We start from the raw sequence: 22,078 nt of genomic DNA, 5'->3' as shown, positions 1-22,078 counted from the left end.
TGGAAGAATATGTTCTCAACAGCTTAAAGTAATGGATATGGACTGAAAATGGCAAAAACAATCTTGAAAAAGAAGAACAAAGTTAAAGGACTCATACTTCCTGGTTTGAAAACTTATTACAAAGCTACAGTAATCAAGACAGTGTGGTAGTGGCATAAGGATAGACATATAGATCAATGGAATAGGATTGAGAGTCCAGAAGTAAACTCTTACATTCATGACAAATTTATTTCCAACAAATGTGCTAAGATAATTCAATGGAAGAAATAATTATCCTTTTAACAAATGGTACTGGGAAAATGGAATATCCACATGTAAAAGAGTGAAATTGGACATCTACCTCGCACCATACACAAAAATGAACTCAAATGGATCATAGACTTAAATGTAAGAACTACATCTAGAAAACTCCTGGAAGAAAACATGAGAGCAAACCTTAGTGACCTTAATTTAGGCAATGGTTTCTTTGATATCATACCAAAAGCAAAGAAATAGCAGAAAAAAAAAAGCTAAATTGAACTTCATCCAAATTAAAACTCTCTGTGCTGTAAATGATATAATCAAGAAAATAAAAAGATAACCCACAAAATGGGAGAAGATATTTGCAAATCATATGTCTGATAAGAGATTTGTATCCAGAATATATAAAGAACCCTGACAACCCAATACTATAAGGACAAATAGCTCAATTAAAAAGTAGGAAAAGAATATTGAATATACCTTTATCCTAAGAAAATATACAAATGGCCAATGTGCACATGAAAAGGTGCTCAACATCATTAGTCTGTAGGGAAATGCCAGGCAAAACTACAATGAAATACCTATAACTTCAAACTAACTAGGATGATTATAATAAAAAAAGGTGGATAAGCAAGCTTAGTGAGAGGAGAGTGTTGGAGAGGTCTCTGAGCCCTGACGTTCCAGGATGATTTCATCAGGCATAAGGATCTTAGACCACAGAAAGATGAATGGAAACAGAGGCAAAAGTTTCAGCCAGCCTGCGGAGGCCAGTGCAAATACCCAGAGTATGAATCACTGATCAGACACTCTCCACGTGCCTTGTGGCCTGATGAGGGGCCAGGGCCTCAGAAACCAGAATATTCTTAGCCAGTTGATGGAGATGATGGTGCATTTGCTGTAGATCACTGAAGAACATATCATGCAGCTGATGACGAAGCACATACAGCAGGACCTGGTGCTGGAAGAGCAGAGGCATAATCAGGCCAGCCAGGAGCAGGAAGCCCTCCTGGACCACTTAATATGCCAACTGGTCTACCTCCTGTAGTCTGGGGTCATGGGTGGCCTGGGACTCCAACTGCTTTGCCCTTCCCAGGACTCTAGGGGTGAAGTCAGAGGTGGGCAGTGGGCCCATCATCCAGGCAGCCTGACCAGCTAATTCCTCAATGGAGTGATTTTGAAGCTGCATTTGCCAGCCATGACCTATTCAACTGTGGGATTGACATCTCTGCCTTGTACCATTCCAGCTTCTAGGGCTACAAGAACTGCCATGGAGACAAATACCATGAGGACAAGAACACTTCGGGTTTCATTAATCTTGGAACCAGTGAGAATAAGCTGTGCATTGATCTGATTACTGAAATTTTGAATCACAGTGACATGAACTGCATTGAGGAGATCCTGCTGCAATATCCTGATTAGAGAGGGCAACCATCCCTGGGAAGAAGTGGGCTCGTTCCTGACCTACTACTGCAAGACACCTGCCCACCTGGATCCAGAAAACTTGGTTGTTCTAAATGGCTGCCACTCTGTCTTCTCCGTGCTGACCATGGTTCTGTGCGATTCAGGTGAGGCCTTTCTGACCCCTCACCACCTTCTATGGTGGCTTCCTCTTCAGCTCCCACTGGTATGTGAAAGTTGAGCTGATGCTTGTCCACCCAGACAGTGAGATCACCGACGTGAACATCCATCCTTTCCAGCTCAAGTGTAGAAGGTGGAGTAAGCCCCACTTGAGGCTATGCTTAAGGGCAGTAAGGTCAGAGACCTTGTGTTAATTAACCCTCAGAATCCTCTGGGTGACCTCTACTCCTGGGACTCACTGAAGGAATACCTAGAATTTGCCAAGCGGTGCACCCTACGTGTCATTATGGATGAGATTTACATGCTATCTGTGTTGGATGAATACATGATATTTCACAGTGTTCTGGGCATGGAAAGTTTGCCTGGTTTCAACAGGGCCCATGTGATCTGAAGCACCAGTAAGGATTTTATCATTTCTGGCTTCTGCTTTGGCACTCTGTATACCCACAACAAGGAGGTGGGCCCTGCTGTGAGCTCCTCTGACTGCCTCTGCAGCGTTTCTGGCATCACCCAGCACAAACTGTGTTGGCTGCTCCAGGACAGAGAACAGATTGACAAAGTGTATCCACCTGCTAACCCTCACAGGTACATCATTAACAAGTTGAAGGCATTGAAGATCCCCTTTCTCAATTGTGGCTCTGGCCCCTATATCTGGGTCAACTTGGAAAACTTCCTGGACCTGTGTGCATTGGAGGAAGAGCTGTTCCTCCATTGCTGCTTCCTGAACAATAAGCTGATATTGTCCCGTGGTGAGACCTACAAGTATTAGAAGCCTGAAAATTTCCACCTAATCATGGTGGATAAGCTCACCTGGCTAAAACACACTTCCCACATCAGTTCTATCAGGTGCTAGTGGAGCAGAAGCAGGATTTGATAGCGAAGCAGCTGGAGGATGCACAGAGGGAGTGAGCACTCTGCCCTCCAGGCAGTCACTCCAGCCAGTCACAACGCTCAGGGATCCCTGCTATCAGCCTCTGGTCTAGAAGGCTGGGGCACTGAACTGGTGCTGTGACTGAGGAAACAATGGGCTCCTCCAGGAATGGGCTCATGTGACACAGTCATCAACCTCCTTCAGCTGAGCATGTGTAATTTTTGGAAGCTTTGCATCTTTTTAGTCTCTGCTAGCCGTTGTGTGTGCAAAACATTTTTATGGGGTTGGGGTCGGAAAGCCTACAGGAATAAAGGGAACTCCCTGGGGCCCTATTTAGATGGGTGTATTTTTGTATTTGATGTCCTCTAAATTCTATATTCTCTTAAATTCCGGGCCTATTCTATTTCTTGTTGATAATTTTCATAATCACCTTTGGGAGCTAGATGGTTTTTTTGTCCTTCAAAAATTCTAAAGCAGGTTGCATGTGAAGAATAATGTCAGAGGTAGGCCAGAAAGGAAGGGAAAAAATGATCTCTAACTGAAGGAGCACATTCCAGGCGTTGGAGGCACTGTCCCATAGGATCCTGACAAGATCAAACCATCCTTACCCATGAATGACTGAATGGCAGGGTGGGGATAGAATTCCAGAAGTTCCTGCTTCCAAACATCAGTTCTTTCCATTCTTACCTTTTCAAAAGACTTTTAAAATGAATCTCTGTGACAAGCCTGGGGTTTTCCATTTCTATCTCTAGTGTTTTTAACTGTTCTAATCACACCGCTTGTGAGTTTCTCTGCAAAGCTTTTGCATATCTGAGCTTCAGGACGAGCACTGATGGTGTGAGATGGGTGAGGCAGGGACCACCATCATTTTACAGATGATGAAAGGGCTTTTAGCACCAACTGGTGGCTTTGGTCAATCACTTCGGTTTGTGGCCATCTTCCCTCTCTTGAGTCTAGGTTTGGTGGTTCTTGTTCTTCAGTGACAATTTTCCTTTAAAAACATCAACAAAAAGCAGCATACCAACAAATCCCAATTCTTGAAGGTTTTTTTTTTTTTTAATACCAGAGAGTGTTCTTTAGAAATCGACTACAGCTAATAAAAACATAAAGGGAATTCATTGGAAGATGAAGGAGCTATTGTGACCAGAGATGCTCTTGGGATCTCTGTTAACAGCAGCTAATAGACAGTCTCATCAGGGAACTGTCCCTGGGATGGAAGTGTGGTGCCTTCCATGTAAGGGATAGGCTGTTTCTGTCTTCTGATCCACAGATTCAAGTAAGAGAGTGGAAAAAAAGAACATTTTCACATCTACACGCACCTCCCTCCATTATTTAGGTCTTTAATTTCTCTCAGCAACGTTTTTCTAGATTTCAGTGTAAAAATCTTACATACACTTTGTTAAATTTATCACTATATTATGCTTTTCATGTTATTTTAGAAGTATTGTTTATTAATTCATTTTCTAATTATTTGTTGCTAGTATATTGAAATAACTGATGTTAGTATATTGTATCTTGTATCTATCAAGAACATTGAAGGCTCTAAGGTTTTACCCACTTGCAAACTAACAGGTTTCACGAATGCTGACAGAAGGCATGAGAAGCCTGGGTCAGAGACAAATGACAACTTATTACTGACAGTAATAGCAGTAATCAGAGTATGACTTTTGCTTTGGTAGCCCAAGCCCTGCTTTCTACAGGGCAAAATGTGGAGGACCAAGTGATGCCTGCATAGGCAGTGGAGTGTGTTGCAGGAGAAGAGACCCACACGTAGGGAACCTGCTTCTTTTATAATCAGCAGTAAGCCTGCCTGAACTTTAGCTCTGAGAGAGCCATTATTTTTCCTATGCTGAATAATCATAGTCATAATTTTAGTTCAACAATCCTTGTTTTACAGGTAAGGATACTGAGCCCAGGGAGGAAACCCAAGCTTTTACATCCACTTCTTTTCTTCTTTTTGTCCCCATGGTGCTTATTCTTGGTCAGTCTATTACCTCTTGTCTAGTTTATTGTCACAGATTCCCATATACTATCCCAATCTTCCTAAAGTTCTTCTTTGACTATTTGTTAGTTACTTAATTAGTTAAGATGTTATTAATTCTTTAATAAATACATGTTGAACATTCTGTTTGTTTCACCCATGTTCCAGTCTCTGAAGTAAACATGACAGAGTTGTGCTGTTCATGCTGCATGAAGTTTATTTTTCACCTTCTGGTAAGGGAGACAGATGATAAATAAACAACAAAATGTATGTGTCGCTGTGTGAGAAGGAAATATGTTAGGTAATGCTATGAAGAAAACTAAAGCAAAGCATAAAAGTATAGAATGGTGGTGTGGAAGGTGCTATTTTTGATTTATCCCAGCAGGTACAACAGTGAAGTGAGGGACCCAGGTAAGCAAAGATCTGAGGGGAAAGCACGGCAATAATGATGTACCAACCAACAAGTGCAAAGGCCCTGAGGCAGGAAAACCTTGATGTATTTGACAAAAAGCAAGAAGGACAGTGTGGCTGGAACAGAGCAAATCTGGTGACGACTGGTAGGAGATAAAGTCAGAAAACATACAGAATGGCCAGGTCATCAGAGTCCCATGCCCCAACCTGTTCAAATGTTTCCATATATTTCAATGAACAAAAGTCAGACTCCTTGATTGGGTAACCGAGGCTCCCCACTGCCTATTTTTTTTTTTTACCTTTTCTAACTTTACTTTCATAGCCCCCTAACATGAATTCTTCACATCAGCCCAGCTAGTGTATTCATCAGACCCCAAGTTACTTTTCATAGCTCTGCTACTAGAACTTTTTTCCACTATACAACCTCTGACTATTGAAATTGGCAAGATAGGTCTAGTTCAAAAGTCCTGCTTGTCAGTGCCATGTATGAAGTTATATCTCCACGTTAGACTTTATGTGTGTATGTGCGTTTTGTCTTTTCTATAGTGCATTCCAAGCTCCTAGAGACTTGCTCATAGCACCTTTGTATCTCATTTATATCTGGTGTGGAGCCTTATAGATATTAAAATATGATTTAAAGGTTTTTTGATTGAAGAACCATATGTTTAGAACTTTGGAAGACAAAAAGATTGCAAAGTTGCATCCTTTCATCTGAAGGATAAAATAGGGGAATGATAGAAATATACATTATAATTTATTTCTAGATTGTTAGTTAGCTGTTATTGAGTAAATACTTATATGAATGAGAAAATCTCATAGATGAATGCTCTAGGTTTTTCTCAAGTGTGGTAAATTCTCACATCCTTAAACAAAAAATACTTTTTAATCGCTTTTCATCTGGAGAATAGACTGTGTAAACTAAACCATCACTTATGAATCTCTCATTGTAAATAATGAAACTATAAAATTGTAGAAGATATACATTAAAATAATGTATTTATTATAATAATTTATAATAATGATGTATTATAATATTTGTTATAATAATAATAAACTCTTAAAATAATATACATTTCTTTTAAGAGTTTCAATACTCTCGGAAGATTTTATCAGTGGTATCATTGACAAGGAAACTGTACAGTTTGTTTCAAATACATTTAGGAAACTGGAATCGATTTTTTCTCAAGGCTTTACAAGCTCATCTTTCAAGACCTGCTATAATTTTGATGTCTCAAAGTAATACAAGCAACTTTGTGCCCAGTTTGTCTCTTTTTTTTCTCTTTTTCTTTCCTTCCAAATTGTCAGTTTTCTTTGTTGTTTTGTTAAAAGCATGCATACTAATTTTGAAGATCAAATACTATGGAATATACATAACCAAAAATATCATTCACATAAAAATATTATTAGCATTTTAATTTAATATTCTTTAATCTGTATCTCTATTTCACTTAGTATTATTGAATGGATATCAATAAATATAGATCTATATCTTTATTTTAATGACCTCACAATATTTCTTTGCATGTTTGTGTATACTTAGTTCCCACTTATTTCTAAGGACCATATTTCTGGTTTCAGAAGGAATGCATTATCTTCCACTGAAATAATGGAAGAATTATTGTTATGAAATAATGCTTCCATGAAATAATTTTACAAGCAATGTTGAACATTTAAGGATGCTTTAATATTTTGTAGTGACATCAATTTTTCAATAGAAAATATCTGGCCAAGCGTGACATAGACAACATACATTTGAGCTTGGGTGAGTTTCTAGAGGTGATTTAAATGCTATGTGATAAAGTTATTTTGACCCTAGCTCACTGGTTCTTAATCCTGGCTGCATATTATACTCATGCCTTGAAATTTTAAAAAATATTGACACCCAGACTACCTCCCAAACAAATGAGATTAAATCTTTGGATGAAACCAGGGCTTCTGCTGGTTTTAGAAGCTTCTAGGTGAATATGAAGAGAGAGGGTTGAGAACCACTGAGACTATTTCTAAAATAATTTGTGCAGAATTTATACCACAAGCTTAATAAAAAAAAATGTTTCTTTTTAATTTTGAGGAGAATGGAAGTTTATCTTAAAATCGGGGAAATGTGTATACATATAGAGTTTGTTCATTCTAGTTTGTAAAATCTCTTTTTGTGTATGCAACTTACTCCTAGATATTCTATGTGAATCAAAATTAAAGCTACTGGATGGTTTGAAAAGAATATCTTATGGCTACTTATCTTTCTACTGAGTACATGCCACAGTGGTTACCTTGAAAGCTCAAAGCTCCTGGAAATACATTAGTTTGTGAAAGTTTTATTCTAAGTGGAACATTTTGATAATGCAGCATTTTGGATTAGCTGAATTGAAGTATATATGGCTTCCTTTGACAGAGGACAAAATGTAAGAAGGGGGAGGAAAACAGGAAAGGTGAGAGGGAGTCTACTCTCACTTTAAGTCACGGAACTGGATTTTGATATGAATGATGCCTCAAGGCCGTAAGGATAGGTAGGGACAATATCTTACTTTTCATTTCACCAGCTACAGAAATAAATGGAATTTTGTCTGCTTGCACAAACTTCAAAGCATGAAAACCTAAAAGCATCCAATAAAGGTGGTTTTCATTGAAATAAAGTCTATAGAAAGCAGTGTTTTCAATGAAACATTGACAAATGATAGGCAAAAATATCTCACGAAAACACTGATTTTTTTTTTTTTTTTGGTGTTTCTCTTTCTTGTATATATATATTTTTTAATCACACATAAAATGATGGTAGGGTAATGGCTAAAGGGCAACTCTGAACAAATGGAAAACTTTTGTCTTCGAATTAACCTTATCTCAATTCTCAAATACCAGGAGCGTTTGCATTTTGAATAGAATTTTAAGACATACTGTCATGAAAGAAAAGTAATGAAAACATATTTGCTGCTGTTAAGAGTTTGTAAAACAGGCTAAGATGCAGGAAATACATCAATATAACTGGATTTTTTTCACCCAATTATTACTGTTTAGGTGTGGTTTTTTGAATCTAAGATTATTATAGAATACACCTCTCACAAAATAATTCAGGGGTGGTTTTTGTTTGTGTTTTTAAAAAATTTCATAAGCAGTTTTAACAAATTGGAATAAATTATTTGATGCCATTTAATGATAAGTGTACTTTGCAAGTTTTCTTTTTGAATTGTTTGTGTTTAAGTCCGTAAAGAACCCACATTACTGTTATAGCATAATTTATTGTTGTAGCAAATATTCACTGATCAGGACTGACTATTTAATAGTAGGTAGTCCTATAATTTCATGTGAAAATTATGTGGAAAAAAATAAACAGGATAACTCAGACAACTGTGGAGGTTTTCAATATCTAGAAATTTGACAATATGTAGATAAAATGGTCAAATAATTATTTCAATATTTTAAAATGTTGGGATAACCTTTAGGTATAAAATTATACTTCCTCTTCTCCATAAATTAAATGATCTTTCACTTAAAGAGTTGGCTTTAGATAACAGCACTTCACAGATAAAAGGGTTTTGTAAAACCTCTTGAAATTCAGACAATTAACACTCCTGGAGCACTGGGTTCACAAAATGATTTAGAAGACTATCAAAAATAGAAGAGATAAATGAAAAGTTTTAAAAGAGCAGAATTTCCAAATTGATCACTAGAATCAATCAGAGTTTAAGTCATTTTTCCTGGGAATGATTTAGGGCAAATAGGTATGAGATGGTGGGACTGGATCAAAAAGTGTTCTTCTCTTTTTTTTCCTTCCAGTTTTATTGAGATATAATTGACATACTGTGTAAGTTTAAGCACTATGTAAGTTTAAAGTGTATAGCATAATACTTTTACTCAGATATATCATGAAATGATGACCACAATAAGTTTCGTGAACATCCATCATCTCAAATAGATACAAAATAAAAGAAAAATATTTTTCCTTGTGATGAGAACTCTTAGGATTTACTCTTTTAACAACTTTCATATATAACTTACAGCCTTGTTAATTATATTTATCGTGTTGTACATTACATTCCTGGCCCTTATTTATCTTATAACTGGAAGTTGGTACCTTATGACTATCTTCTTCCAATTCCCCCTTATTCCCACTCACCGTGTCCTTCTTTTTTAATCCTAAGAGTGCATACTTATATCAGTCAAAGAATTTAGTTATGATCATGTGATTTTTTTCACATCACTATTTTTTGTTTCAGTTCTGTTCTAGCCTGAGCTCAGAATTGTACTGCTTGAAGCAGTGTTACAGTAAGTCCCCTACATATGAAACTTCAAGTTGCGAACTTTCAAAGATGCAAACGTGCGTTCGCATGTCCAGTCAGATAAGTTAGTTCACGTGTCTGGTGTACATTGTCACGTGCACGCATCCTCTACAGGTAGTTGTGCTTTTGTGTTCTTTACTGTACAGTACTGTATAGAGTACAGTAGTACAGTATCTTTATTTCAAGCCCAGGATGTCCAGAAGCAAGCGTAAAAGCAGCAGTGATGTAGCCGGTAATGCTAAGAAGCTCCAAGTGTTAATGATGGAAACAAAAGTGAAAATGATTGAGAGAGTGGAGCGAGGCAAAAAGATGGTAGACCTGATGGAACTGGAGGCCCAGAGAAAGGACAAAGAAAGAAAAGAGGAAGAAGAAGTAACTGAAGAACCGAAGAGATTCAGGATGCATGAAATGGCGAGGGGATTTTCTTTATTTGAGGAGGCACTGTTAGTTTTTGAGGCATAGGACCCAAACATAGAATGGTACACGAAGGTTGGAGCAAATGTTCACAATGCAATCCAGTGCTACCATGTCATCTATGATGAGAAAAAAAGAGCTACTACCCAGACATCACTGGATCACTTTTTCAAGAAGGTAGATAGAATTGAATCCAGCAAGGAACCAGAACCTGTGCTATCAACGTCAGGCGTGAGTGAAGTTGCAGCTTGCCCTCCATCTCCTATTGTTGATGATCCTTCAGCTCTACCATCTCCCACCTCCTCTCCCTCCTCCAGTCAGTAACTCTTCTTGCCTGTTCACTCGATGCCAGCCCCTGGATGCCAGCTGTTGTACTGTACTATTGTACTTTTCATGGTACAGTACTATAAGATTAAAAATGTTTTCTTTATCTTTTGTGTTTGTTTTTTTATGTATTATTTGTGTGAAAAGTATTATAAACCTATTACAGTGCAGTGCTATATAGCTGATTGTGTTAGTTGGGTACCTAGGCTAACTTTGGTGGACTTAACAAACAAATAGGAGTTATGAATGTGCTCTCAAAATGGAACTTGTTCGTATGTAGGGGACTTAACTGTAATTTCAGCCTATGTGAAAATTTTGTGTTAGAGTTAAATATTACTTTTATTTTGCACTAAATATGATAGTGGGTGGAGGGAAGCTATGAAAAAAATGTACAGTATTAGGTAAGCCTAATTGCATATGGTGATGAGAACATGTAAGTGGTAGCCAGGACCTCTGAGTTCTGGCTTAAAATTTGCCTCATTCTCCTTGTGTGACCGTAGCAAATCATTTAACTTCCCTGTGGTTCTGTTACTTCATCAGTCAGACGGAGACAATAATATCTACGCATTCATTCACAGATTACAATTTCCTTAAGGGCAGAGATCTTGTCATTTTCAAGAGATTTTTCCTAGCATTTTTTATAGTGCTAGGCACTGATAGGTACTTGAAAACAATTGGTCTAGAGTTTAATACATGAATGAAACGAATTGAGGCATTAGGCATTAAATTTATTGAAAATTGTAAATATTAAATAATTATACCATGGTATTATCAAAGAAAACATGTAGATGGATTGTGGAGACATATGTCAATTAAGTTTGATTACTTTCATTAAATCGAAGATGATAACCATACAATTTAGCAGAAATATCACTGCACTGGGAATCAGGAGACTTAGGGTCCAAGAACAGCCTGGAGTCCCCCCAAAGGCATTGAGTCATGGAGTTGTGTTGGTGGAAATGTTCTCCGAGGTGTACTTCTCTTTGTTATTTTATGGAAGAGGAAAGCAGCACTCATGTATCTGTGGACATAGAGCTGCTGACAACCAGGTCTCTTTGCTTCATCTTTCGAGCTCTTCCCTCCATGACTTGGCCAAGTCCCTGACTACACTAGCTGGTTGTCTTCTCTAAAAGGTTGAGCTAGGTGATCACAAGAGTTTCTTAGGGTTACAAATTTCAGATCATTTATGGGGGATATCTCTTCCTTTCTTGGTTTTTATCTCCTATTCGCATCTTTAGTAAATTCAAACAAGGCTTCCTTCAACACATGGATGGATAAAAGATACTTCAATAATGTTTGTTGTCACCTTGCTGACACTTTATTTCTGAGTGAAACAAATGAACCATAAAATAACAACAGCAACTCTATAATACATTTTAAAGGAGCTTGATTCTCAGACTTCTTTGCCAAGGAATATGTCTGGCCTTTTCCCATCCTAACTTGTGCAAGGCTTAATCCTGTTTCAAGGCAAAACATTTCCAAAGTTGCTAGTGAATATGGAGCAAACAGTTCTGGAATCACTCCTGGTAACCTGAACAAACTATTCTGCAAACTTTCATTATATGGGGGGAAGGAGACCACAGTGACAGGAAGGCCCTTCTTGCCAAATGGGTAAAGTTAGAAAGAAAACAGGATGTTGACATGGAGAAGAAACAAAGAGTTGCCTGAAATCCTTCAGAGAATGCAGAAGTTTCCACAACTGTTTTACTCTCTGGTAATGATTAAGGATGCTTTAAATTTGTTGTGCCTTAGAAAGTTAGGTGTTGAAACATTGAATATCCATTAACATTTTAAAATATTACATTTTTCTATCTATCTTTCTTTTTAAAAAAATTCCCTTCCAAGAGATTTATTAGTTTCCAAGGAACCTGGGTCCCTGATGATCTTGTCAAGTTCGAGACTTCTTTTAAGTGAGAAAGAAATCAATTTCTAGTGTTTAAAGAATGCCATTAGTTTAGATTTTCTTGCTTTAGAACAGAATTCTAACTGAAACTTCAATTTTTCCTCAGAAAACAGTCAGTTTTGGCTTTACTGTAGAAACTTACACTCATCTAGAAGAGGGATATTCCCTACATCTGTTCTGATTTGGACAGTTCTGGGATTTCTGGTGCATTTCTAAGTCATTCATAGATCAGAGGACTCTTCAGAAATCAGTCCTTTGATGGGGGGTGGGTGGAGGCAATTTAGAAATTTTGAAATTGTCTTTTTACTGTCGTTCACCTATAAGTATTTTCTGATTTGCTTTATTTCATTCTCCTTTACACAAGGATTACTAAGTATATGTTATCTATTTATTTCTTTATGTACATTTTCTTTATTTATTTTAGTTTCCATATGGTGGGGTTTTCGTTGCTTCATTTTGCTACTTAACTCACTGCAGTTCCAGGAACTGATTTCCTGATACTCACAGGGCTAGGCTGGATCTGGATTAGATGGTGTGGTAAGGCCTTTGAATCTTCCTTATGTTGGCATTCACCCAGCTGTACGATATTAAAGGAAAAGGTCAAGCTCAGCCCTTCCATTGGCTCTGTGGGATTTCTTGCTCCGTTTGCCCAATCTAATAGTTTTTCCTAGTTCTAATAAGCCTCAATTTTTCATATGCAAATGTTGGAACTGTTTTCCTCAAGAAGCTCTCAATTCCTTGCTGCTTTTGTCCAATAAGAACATAGAGTGGGGGACCATTAGCATCCTGTGGGCCAGCATCCTGCTTTCCATTCCTATTGGTATTACAAACGGACTGCTTTTCCTTCCTTCATTCAACAAATATTTATTGAGAATTCACTATGCTTCAGTGCCTGGGATGTAGCCATAAAATGGTAAATAGTCCAAAGAAACTTTCTTGATTCTTTCCTTTTAAAATTGTCTTCCTTTTTTTTTGTGAGGAAGATGTTCTGTTCCTCATTTCTTGATTTGAATTCTTGACTCTTATGTTTTCAGTCTTTCCTGTTTTCTAATATGACTATAGTCATTTGTCATGTAAAAGGGCTGCTTAGCTGCAATTCAGAAATTTTGAAATTGTCCTCTCATTGTCATTCACCTATAAGTATTTTCTGATTTGCTTTATTTTTTTCTCCTTTACACAAGGATTACTAAGCATGTGTTTATATATTTATTTATTCATGTACCTTTTCTTTATTTATTTTAGTTTCCATATGGTGGGGTTTTATTACTTCATTTTGCTTTTAAGCCACTGTAGTTTTCCTTCAACCATATAAATATAAATAATACAATTATATAAATAGAAGTTCCCGAAACATCTCTTCCTAATCACCACCCATGATTTCTTAGCTTCTCTCATAGATCTTTCTTCTCCTACCATTCCTTCAGTTTTATTTTCCCCCACGATTGATTCTCATTTCTCATGTGAATTCAGTTTAAAAATAAAGAAATATAAATAAAATAATGAAACTCATAACTCTGAGTAGACAAGGGGCTTTATTAACCTAGAAATTAAAATGTGTCAGGAAGTGCAGGCTGGTTTAGATCAGTGTGACTTCTAGCTCAGAAAAGTTCACAAGGATGTTTCTGAATTTGAATGTCATTCAAATGCTTTGGAAGGCTTGTTGACTGATGCGGGAAGAATGGCAGAGGAAATGTGACAGGTTCCAAGGAAATGAAAATATTTTCTCTAATATAGGATATAATAAATGGTAATAATAATAAAAATAAATTAAGTAAAAGGTTTTGGTGTGTGTTTGATTTTTTAGAGGAGTGGTTCATGATAGGAAGCTAAGTGATAACTTTCCTTGGCTGGGAAAGAGGAATCTACCTTGTCCCAGTTAACAAAATATGACCAGTACCAGGAGAGACTCATTAAAACGTTGTCCACATTCTCTGAGCAGAATGGAGAGTTTGAAGACAAACATAATTTTATTGAATGTCAGATTATTTCAGGCCTATGAGTGTCATGCATTTTTACCAGTTACTTAATTGCACTGTCTCAATTGTACACATTTGAAATAATGTCACCTGCTCAAACATACCTAGAACTCTTTTATGTATCAGATAAAGATGTTCTAAAAATTATGTAGTTTCAAAAAATGTAGTATATCATTACTATTACATGTCGCATAGTAATAGTAATCATCTCGTTGGAATTAAAGGTCCACAATGACATGAAATTTGTGTTATGACATTATTTTTAAACATAATTCTTAAAAAATACTGCCCAGAGAATAGTAGATAGAAATAATAACAGCTTGCATAAATTGAGCATTTTCTCTGTGTCAGGCACTATGTTAAACAGTTTTCATGATTATATCATCACATTCTTGCAATACTAGCTATCGTTGCCCTTTGTAAAGAGGAAATTGAAGCTTAGGGAAGTTATGCCAACTTGCCTGGGGTAAAAGTATGTAGGGGTAATAAGTGGTGGCTCTTGAATTAAAACCAAGCCAGTCTGACTCCAGAATTCAAGCCTTTAACCAAAGTGCCCAACTGCTTCGCCAGTTTGAAATCTGAAATTTGATTAAACTAAGTGTATGAGAATCGTGAGCTTGGCCAGTGGTGACAGAAAAATAATTGTTAGTTCAATATAACAAAGAGTCCAGAATTGTTATTGCCTCTGACAACCACACCTTAACTCTGGTCTAGACCTACATGAGCCTGGTCATTCTGGGCGAGGGAAGTCAAGGAGATCAGGTGGGGTCATAGCTGCATGGAGGCTATTGTCAAGGACCTTGCTTTTGTTTGTGGTGGTGGGTCCATCAGGCTTACTACATTATTGAAAAATTTCAGTTCAAGAATTCGCTAACTGGGGCTTCCCTGGTGGCGCAGTGGTTGGGAGTCCGCCTGCCGATGCAGGGGACACGGGTTCGTGCCCCGGTCAGAGAAGATCCCACATGCCGTGGAGTGGCTGGGCCCGTGAGCCATGGCCGCTGAGCCTGCACGTCCGGAGCCTGTGCTCCGCAATGGGAGAGGCCACAACTGTGAGAGGCCCGCGTACCGCAAAAACAACAACAACAAAAAAACTCACTAACTAAAAGCAGACCTTGCCTTAAATGTAACAGTGATGACTCTGTCATGAACCGGGATTACGACTAATCCAAACTCCAATCCTCTGTACTCGATTATGCAAAATAAATGATAATAAAAGGGAGAGGGAGAATTAAATTTGAGTGTTCTCAGTTTGAGAACTTTCCTTTAAATACCATTTTAGAAGTATCTGAGGAGACAATATTCTCTTTTCCCAGTGTGTGGCACTCTTCTTCCATCTGATCTCCTGCCCTTCTCAGAAAACCATCTCCTGAGAACTTAAAAGTTCCTGTCTCACTTCTCAGTCTCACCTGATGACTTATTTTGTCTGGAGTCTACCTGTTAGAAGTTAAGCAAATTATTTTATTAAAGAATCTAATCTTGAAGAGAATTTGGGAAATTGGACATGTGGGGAAATTTTGAATGATCGGGTTTTAAAAATGGGGAGGGAACAAAATATAAAGCTGACCTGCCTGATGGACTTATGACCATGGATCAACAGTTTTAGAGAGAGTAGGACCAAATCTTCTACTTTGACTCACTGAATGTAGATCATGGCTATTTGTGTGTGGTCTTTTCCACCTGGGAATCTGGAAACCTGAGCACTTTTCTCCTTGTCCCTAACTTTGTGAGTTAAGAAATAATAAACAACTCTGGCTTAGATTTTCTTTTCTTTAATATTAAGAGACTTGAGCAGATGGTATTTAAGCTTCTTTTACAGAAATAGATACATAGATAGATGATAGACAGATAGAGATATAGGTCTCTCTCTCTCTCTCGAAGTACCTTGGCACATTGAATAATGAGTCAAGTTTATGTAACAGTATTCTTACTTTGCAAATTATTTGTTGAATACTGAATACTACATGTCATAAGAAGATAAGTTTCTGCTTTGGCAGTTTATACTGCAAAAGTCCTCTCTAAGTAGCCTGCAACATATGTGAATTGACTGCACATTCACAAATTGCTTTTGTTCAGCCTAGGTTCCCTAGGCTCTCTGCTATGCCTCAACCCCTTCCTTTCTATGTATATTCTACTCTCTTACTTCCTCTGGAAACCTTATTTATCCCTCCTTAGAGTATTGCAAACAGGAGTCCTTGTGTAGGCAACTTGCTTAAAGGAAGAGAATTGCACATAAATTAGTCTGTTTTACTCTTTATTCTCATTCCCTGTGATTCCTCTGCCCAAGTTGGGGGTGGGGAGGGTGGAAGTTGGGGAGGAGTACTTCCATTTAAACAAAAAAAGTGTTTTTGTTTTAGACTTTGCAGCTGGCTTGCCTTTGGGTGGTCATAGGTTAGGGGGAAACACATGTCTATAAAACTCAAATGAGGAAGATCATTTACAATCAGTGTTTAACATTACTTCTTGTTCTTACAATAACTCTGCAAGATAGATTATTACAATCTTTATTTACGAATGAGGAAACCAAGGCTTAATGAGTTAAATAAGTTGTCTATGGTGGCAACATTAGTGAGTGGCTGAACTAGAGTTGTGGCCAGGTTCACTGACTGCACGGTGTGGCACCCCACAGGTACGGGGTGTTTCGTGAACAAATTCAAGAGAGCAGAGGTTGTGGGGTGCCCTCTTGAATTTATTCACCAAACACCCTGAACACTAGATCAGTGATCAGAAAGAGAAGACATCTAATTACTGTCTACAGTGGAACTTTAGCTTCCTAACCATCATATCAAAGAATTTCAGAAAGAAAATTGAAACTTTTTGCTGAATTGTAAGAAGAAAATGATTCATATTACTTATATAACTAATATCCTAACTTGGTTTCCCCATACAGTTGATGATATTGTTTCTTGAAGCACCTGAATTGAATTTAGCAGTATGACTATGTAAAAGGATCACTTTTCACATCTCACTGATATTAATATGGGAGTGAATCCACTATAACCATGGCAAATTCTGAAGCTAAAGGGCATTCTACGAGAATTAAATTCAACTCTGGCGTGGCCCCTTCTTACTTTTGACCTTCAGTGACAATATATCCATGAATGTGAACACATATACCTTACTTATTTCACACAGTAAAGAATAAAATTAATAAGGTTACAAACAAGAAAAGAATGTTCCAGAAGCTTTTAATGCAGTTCTAAGATAACTTCTTTAATTTGATTTTGGCCCTTATCACCATTATTGTTTTTAACTTTCTTTTTTTAAAATTTTTATAAATTTATTTTATTTATTTTTATTTTTGGCTGCATTGGGTCTTCGTTGCAGTGCACGGGCTTCTCACTGCAGTGGCTTCTCTTACTGCAGAGCACGGCATGCGGGCTTCAGTAGTTATGGCGCACGGGCTTAGTTGCTCCGCAGCCTGTGGGATCTGCCCCGGCCAGGGCTTGAACCCGTGTCCCCTGCATTGGCAGGCGGATTCTTAACCACCGTGCCACCAGGGGAGCCCATTAACTTTCTTTTTTGATCTGTAGTCTTTCCTCATTTTGAAGTCCAATGACGGATGAACTCAAGGGATGAACTTAGACATACACCATCAGTGTTCAATCATATCTGTATCATTTCACTGGGCAACAGTTCTAATGCAAAATTAATGGCACACGATAGTGGCAGGAAGATGTAGATTGCTTTAATTAGTGCTATAAATTGTCTAAGTATCTGTACATAAGAATCAAATGGGATTTACATTCAGCCTCCCAAGTTTCCTTACATGATCTAATTTTTAAGATTTATTTCATGTTTTACTTATCTAACTTTGTCATTACTTGGGATATAAAGGCTTAGTAAATCAAGAACAAACATTATCTACATGACAGAATCTGCCTCTGGAACTATTGCAAAATGGTCAATTCTAGAAATGTTGCTGCTGGAATATTTTAATAAGCCAAGCTACATTTTATGATTTGAATGCCAATTGTAAATATATGAACCAGATACAGTTCATGGCACCTTTGGGATATAAACAGAGCTTTAACATGAATAATTTAGTTAAAACTCCTATGTAAAACTGAAGTTAGTTAGGGGTGCTAGTGGACTTTCTTTAGGAATCTTTGCTAGTCACAAAGGGAAATTGCTGGGAGGATCTAAAACTGTGGCCTTAATCTAATAAAAACAACTTACTCTCATCCCTCCTCTATAGTTTCTGCTGCCCCAAGTGGAGTTGATAATGTTGTGGGACTGACTTGGAAGACACGATCAATGGACTTGGAAGAGAAGCTACAGATCCTCTTACGAACTCTTTTTTGATTTAACAGTGAGAAAAACCAAGGCTCAGAATCCAGTTAGGCAGCCTTCTTATTCCCAGTCCCTGGTTCTCTTTTCTACTCTCCCTCTACTTCTGTTTAGCACCTTCAAGCCACACAAGGTCAACAGCTTATTTGATGCATTAAGTCACTAACTGTCTGCTTTCTACCCAGCCTAAATGAGGTTTCTAACAGGTTGTTGAAGAGCTGCACAGCTCTTGTTTCTACCTATGATAACAAAATTCCCCTAAAGCAAAAGATCCCTTACTCAAAAGCTATGAGAGCCAGAAACATGTATTTCTTGTTATGCAGTAACAAGTTTTGAGAAAAGAAAAATAAACTTTTTAGGTGGCTTCAAATACCACTACACTCTGTTAGGTTAGATTTTTCCTAGCTTACTCCCGTTCATCTCTTTAGGCATTTAGACTTTAAATTTTAACACTGTTTGACTTCTATGATAATTTCATGATATTTGATGATAAGACTCTCATGCCGTTGCACACTTGAAAAATCTATATAATGCATTTTGGACTTCATAGACTCTTGGAACTAGGAATATATTGTAAATAATAAAATGTAAAACAAATCCACTAAGGTCCACTCCTCTGTTGGATGACATATGTACTAGCAAACCACGTTTTAAGAAATGTAAGTACTCTTTAATGACATATGACTAAGAGGGCCCATTTAAAAATGCTATTCGATATGTACTTAGTAGCAAATCAAAATCAAATGATTCCAGTGTCAAGGATGCCCCCTTTTCATATTCTATTATGTACATAATTGAAATCTGAAAGGGAAAAGTTTGTTTTTCTCAAAGAATGCTACATTTACTTTGAGCTCTAAGTGATTTATAAAAACAGATAGGAGTACCAAAGTACTTTCCAGATAAATGAATTACATGCTAATTTTTAAAAGGTAATGTCTTCTAAACTATTTGTCTTATAATTTTTAGTATACAAAGTAACTATTCTGGGTAGCATCAGGGAAAAATGAGATGTGTGAAAAAAGTATTTCCCTGCATGATAGGATATACATTAATAGGAACAGACAGAGGAAAAGCAAAGGGGCACATTTTGTCCTGAGCACCGCAGCTCTCTATGTTCTAAGCCTCTCATCTAGGTCAATGGAAGCACTAGCCATCACAGACCTTCCCCGAGTCATGGAATCAGTGGGAGGACCCTGACCAGGACAGCCAGCCACAGGCTCCCAGCCAGACTTCCTTTCACCTCTCCTTCCCTTCTTCTCCCTACAATCCTATGCTGGTACTCTTTTATGGAGTTTCTCTTGGCTAATTTCTGGAATAGGTTGCCCTGGTGGGACTTTTTATAAGAAATTATTTGAGACTGAAAACAAAGTCCTTTGTTTTTAAATTTCATTTGATCAGACGGTGCCTTGTAGAGATGACACCTTAATGGTAGTATTTTAAGCATCCGGGGGAGGACGTAGGTGAGACATTTAAAAACACAGGCTTTCCTGGTTCCTCTACTCAGATTATACAGTCAGCCACCATAGCAAGCTGATCCGTTCCAATAATGTGAGTCTCCCGGGCAGTTTGTATTTTCATTCATTTATTCATCCAACAAAAATTTACTGAATGCTGACAAAGGGCCAGGCACTGTCCGAGGTGTTGGGCCAACAGCAATGAACAAGATAGGCACAATCTTTGCCTTCATGGAATTTATAATATGACAAGTGAGATACATGTGATGCATATAATGAAAGGTGAAGGACAGGTTGTTATGGGAACACAGGACAGGGAGAGCTAACGTATCTGAAGAGGCAGAGAAAGACCCTGGGATGAATAAGCCAGAAACAAGGGCTGACCAGGTAAGTTAGCCACCCAGCAGAGCCCCAGATGCCTGCTATCTCGCTAGCCAAAGACATTTCTCTGCTTTCTGTCAGGCTGTTCTCGTCATTCCCAGCCTAATGATGGTTGGCACAGAAATGAGAGAAACCATAACCTTTGCTGAGGATTGACATTTATACTTCACTTTCTATTATTTACTTGGTTGATTTGGCTTGTGCTTCATTAAAGAGTAGAAACTTAGGACATTTTTTGTAAATGTGGTAGGTCTTCTGATCAGTTTTCATTAGTCTGACATGAAACTGAAGGTTTGGGAAACAGATAAGTACTTAGAATTATAAAAGATTAATATATAGTAGGGGCTGAGCCAGAAAGAATGCTTAAAAATAAGGCAAAGTCAGAATATTTACTTAAAACACGACTAAACAGTTCAAAGACTACATTCAGAAAAGAAGACCTTTTAAATGACCTGGTAAGAATTATAATTCACTTTTCATTGGACACTCCACACTAGAATACACACACAACACACACATACAACTCTCTCAATGACTATGTGTTTTTCTTAAGGTTAGAATGGTGCTTTAGTAATAGGAATATTTTAAACATTGTGCTGTTAGAAATTTTTGTTTTAAAACAAAGTCAATATTCTTTAAACAAATACTTTCTGGATAGCTGCGGGTGGCACTCTGCCACACGCTAGAAACGAGGAAGGGCACAGGACAAAAGCAGTCCTGCCTCTGCACTGCTTGCAATGTATTTTGATTGTTTTACTCAAACTCAGAGTGTTTTCACTGCTCTAAAAACTTTCAAATATGCTCTTTTATTGGAAAACTTCAAAACATTATTCTAAAATAATACCATGTAAAATGTTGTCATCTACTTCATCTTAAGTGTTCTATAAAATACTCTCAAGTTCAAACGTGTATGGTTTTCATTTGACCAATCCGCCCAATAAGCACTAGATTGCTGAGAATTCTATACAGTACCTACTTTTCACCTCTCAAGGGTTGACACACTGGTCTACTAGATTATTTCTTATATGACTGTACCATTAACAGATTTGAGGAAGTTTATTTTCTTTATTGGACCCCTTGTTTCTTTAATGCCTTTTTAAAAAATTATTAATTCTTGTTAGGTGGCAATCACAAGTCAGGCCCTCTCCTATGTCTGTGTCTTTTGCTTCTGTATGTGCCATTTTTTCTGACTTTGAACTCTAAGAAGAAAAGCATCATCATTTTTTACTCCACTCAGCACAAGTTTTGTAGGTGAAAGCAAGATACTCTGGGCAGAAATCTAATTCAAATAAGATTAAGCACTGTGAAGAAGAAGCTATATAGACCTCCTTTTAGGAAATATTTAATGAGTGTAAGACAAGTATATATGGGAGGCACTAGTTAAAATGTGAAGGAGTTAGTTTTAGAATAGGCAGGTGCTAATTTTAACAAGGGAATAAAACAATCTATGAAACTCATTAATTTTAATGCCTGGTATAGACCTCCAGTAATCTTTACATCAGGGTTGTCAAACTGGCCTGCAGGACAAATCTGGCCCATGGTCGCTTTTTGTAAATAAAGTTATAGTGGGACACAGCCTTGCCCATTCCTTCATGTACTGCCTATGGCTGCTTTTACACTATAATGTCAGAGTTGAGTAGCTGCAGCAAAAACTATATCACCCACAAAGCTGAAAATATTTACTATCTGCCACTTTACAGAAAAAGGCCTACTCTAAATAATTTTGCTTTGTTTCTCCTTTTTTGATTAACAGTAGATCAACTTCTACTAGTCAAAGACAGTTGTCCAACAGAAGCCTGCAGTGTTATATAAAATTGGGCAAAAGAATCAGATTTATAAACCGATCATGAATTATATTGCCTTTTAGTACAGACAGTAAGTTATATGACATACGAACCCAACTGATCTCTGCAAAATTCTCTGGAACTCAGATGCAGGGAGGCAAAAGTTTGTAAAAATGCAAACTTCAGAGAAATATTGTGTCTCA

General features: G+C 37.4%; 1 pseudogene; it reads left to right on the top strand.

Moving 5' to 3' along the window:
* Positions 1 to 1,027: 1,027 nt before the first annotated feature.
* LOC101288632 (probable inactive 1-aminocyclopropane-1-carboxylate synthase-like protein 2) lies at positions 1,028 to 2,727 on the top strand (annotated as a pseudogene).
* The last annotated feature ends 19,351 nt before the right edge of the window (positions 2,728 to 22,078 follow it).

This window comes from Orcinus orca, chromosome 3 (assembly GCF_937001465.1).
Source record: "Orcinus orca chromosome 3, mOrcOrc1.1, whole genome shotgun sequence".
In the NCBI taxonomy this organism is placed as follows: domain Eukaryota; kingdom Metazoa; phylum Chordata; class Mammalia; order Artiodactyla; family Delphinidae; genus Orcinus; species Orcinus orca.
Note: the sequence above shows the minus strand (reverse complement) of the source record. Positions and strands in the feature narration are given on the sequence as shown.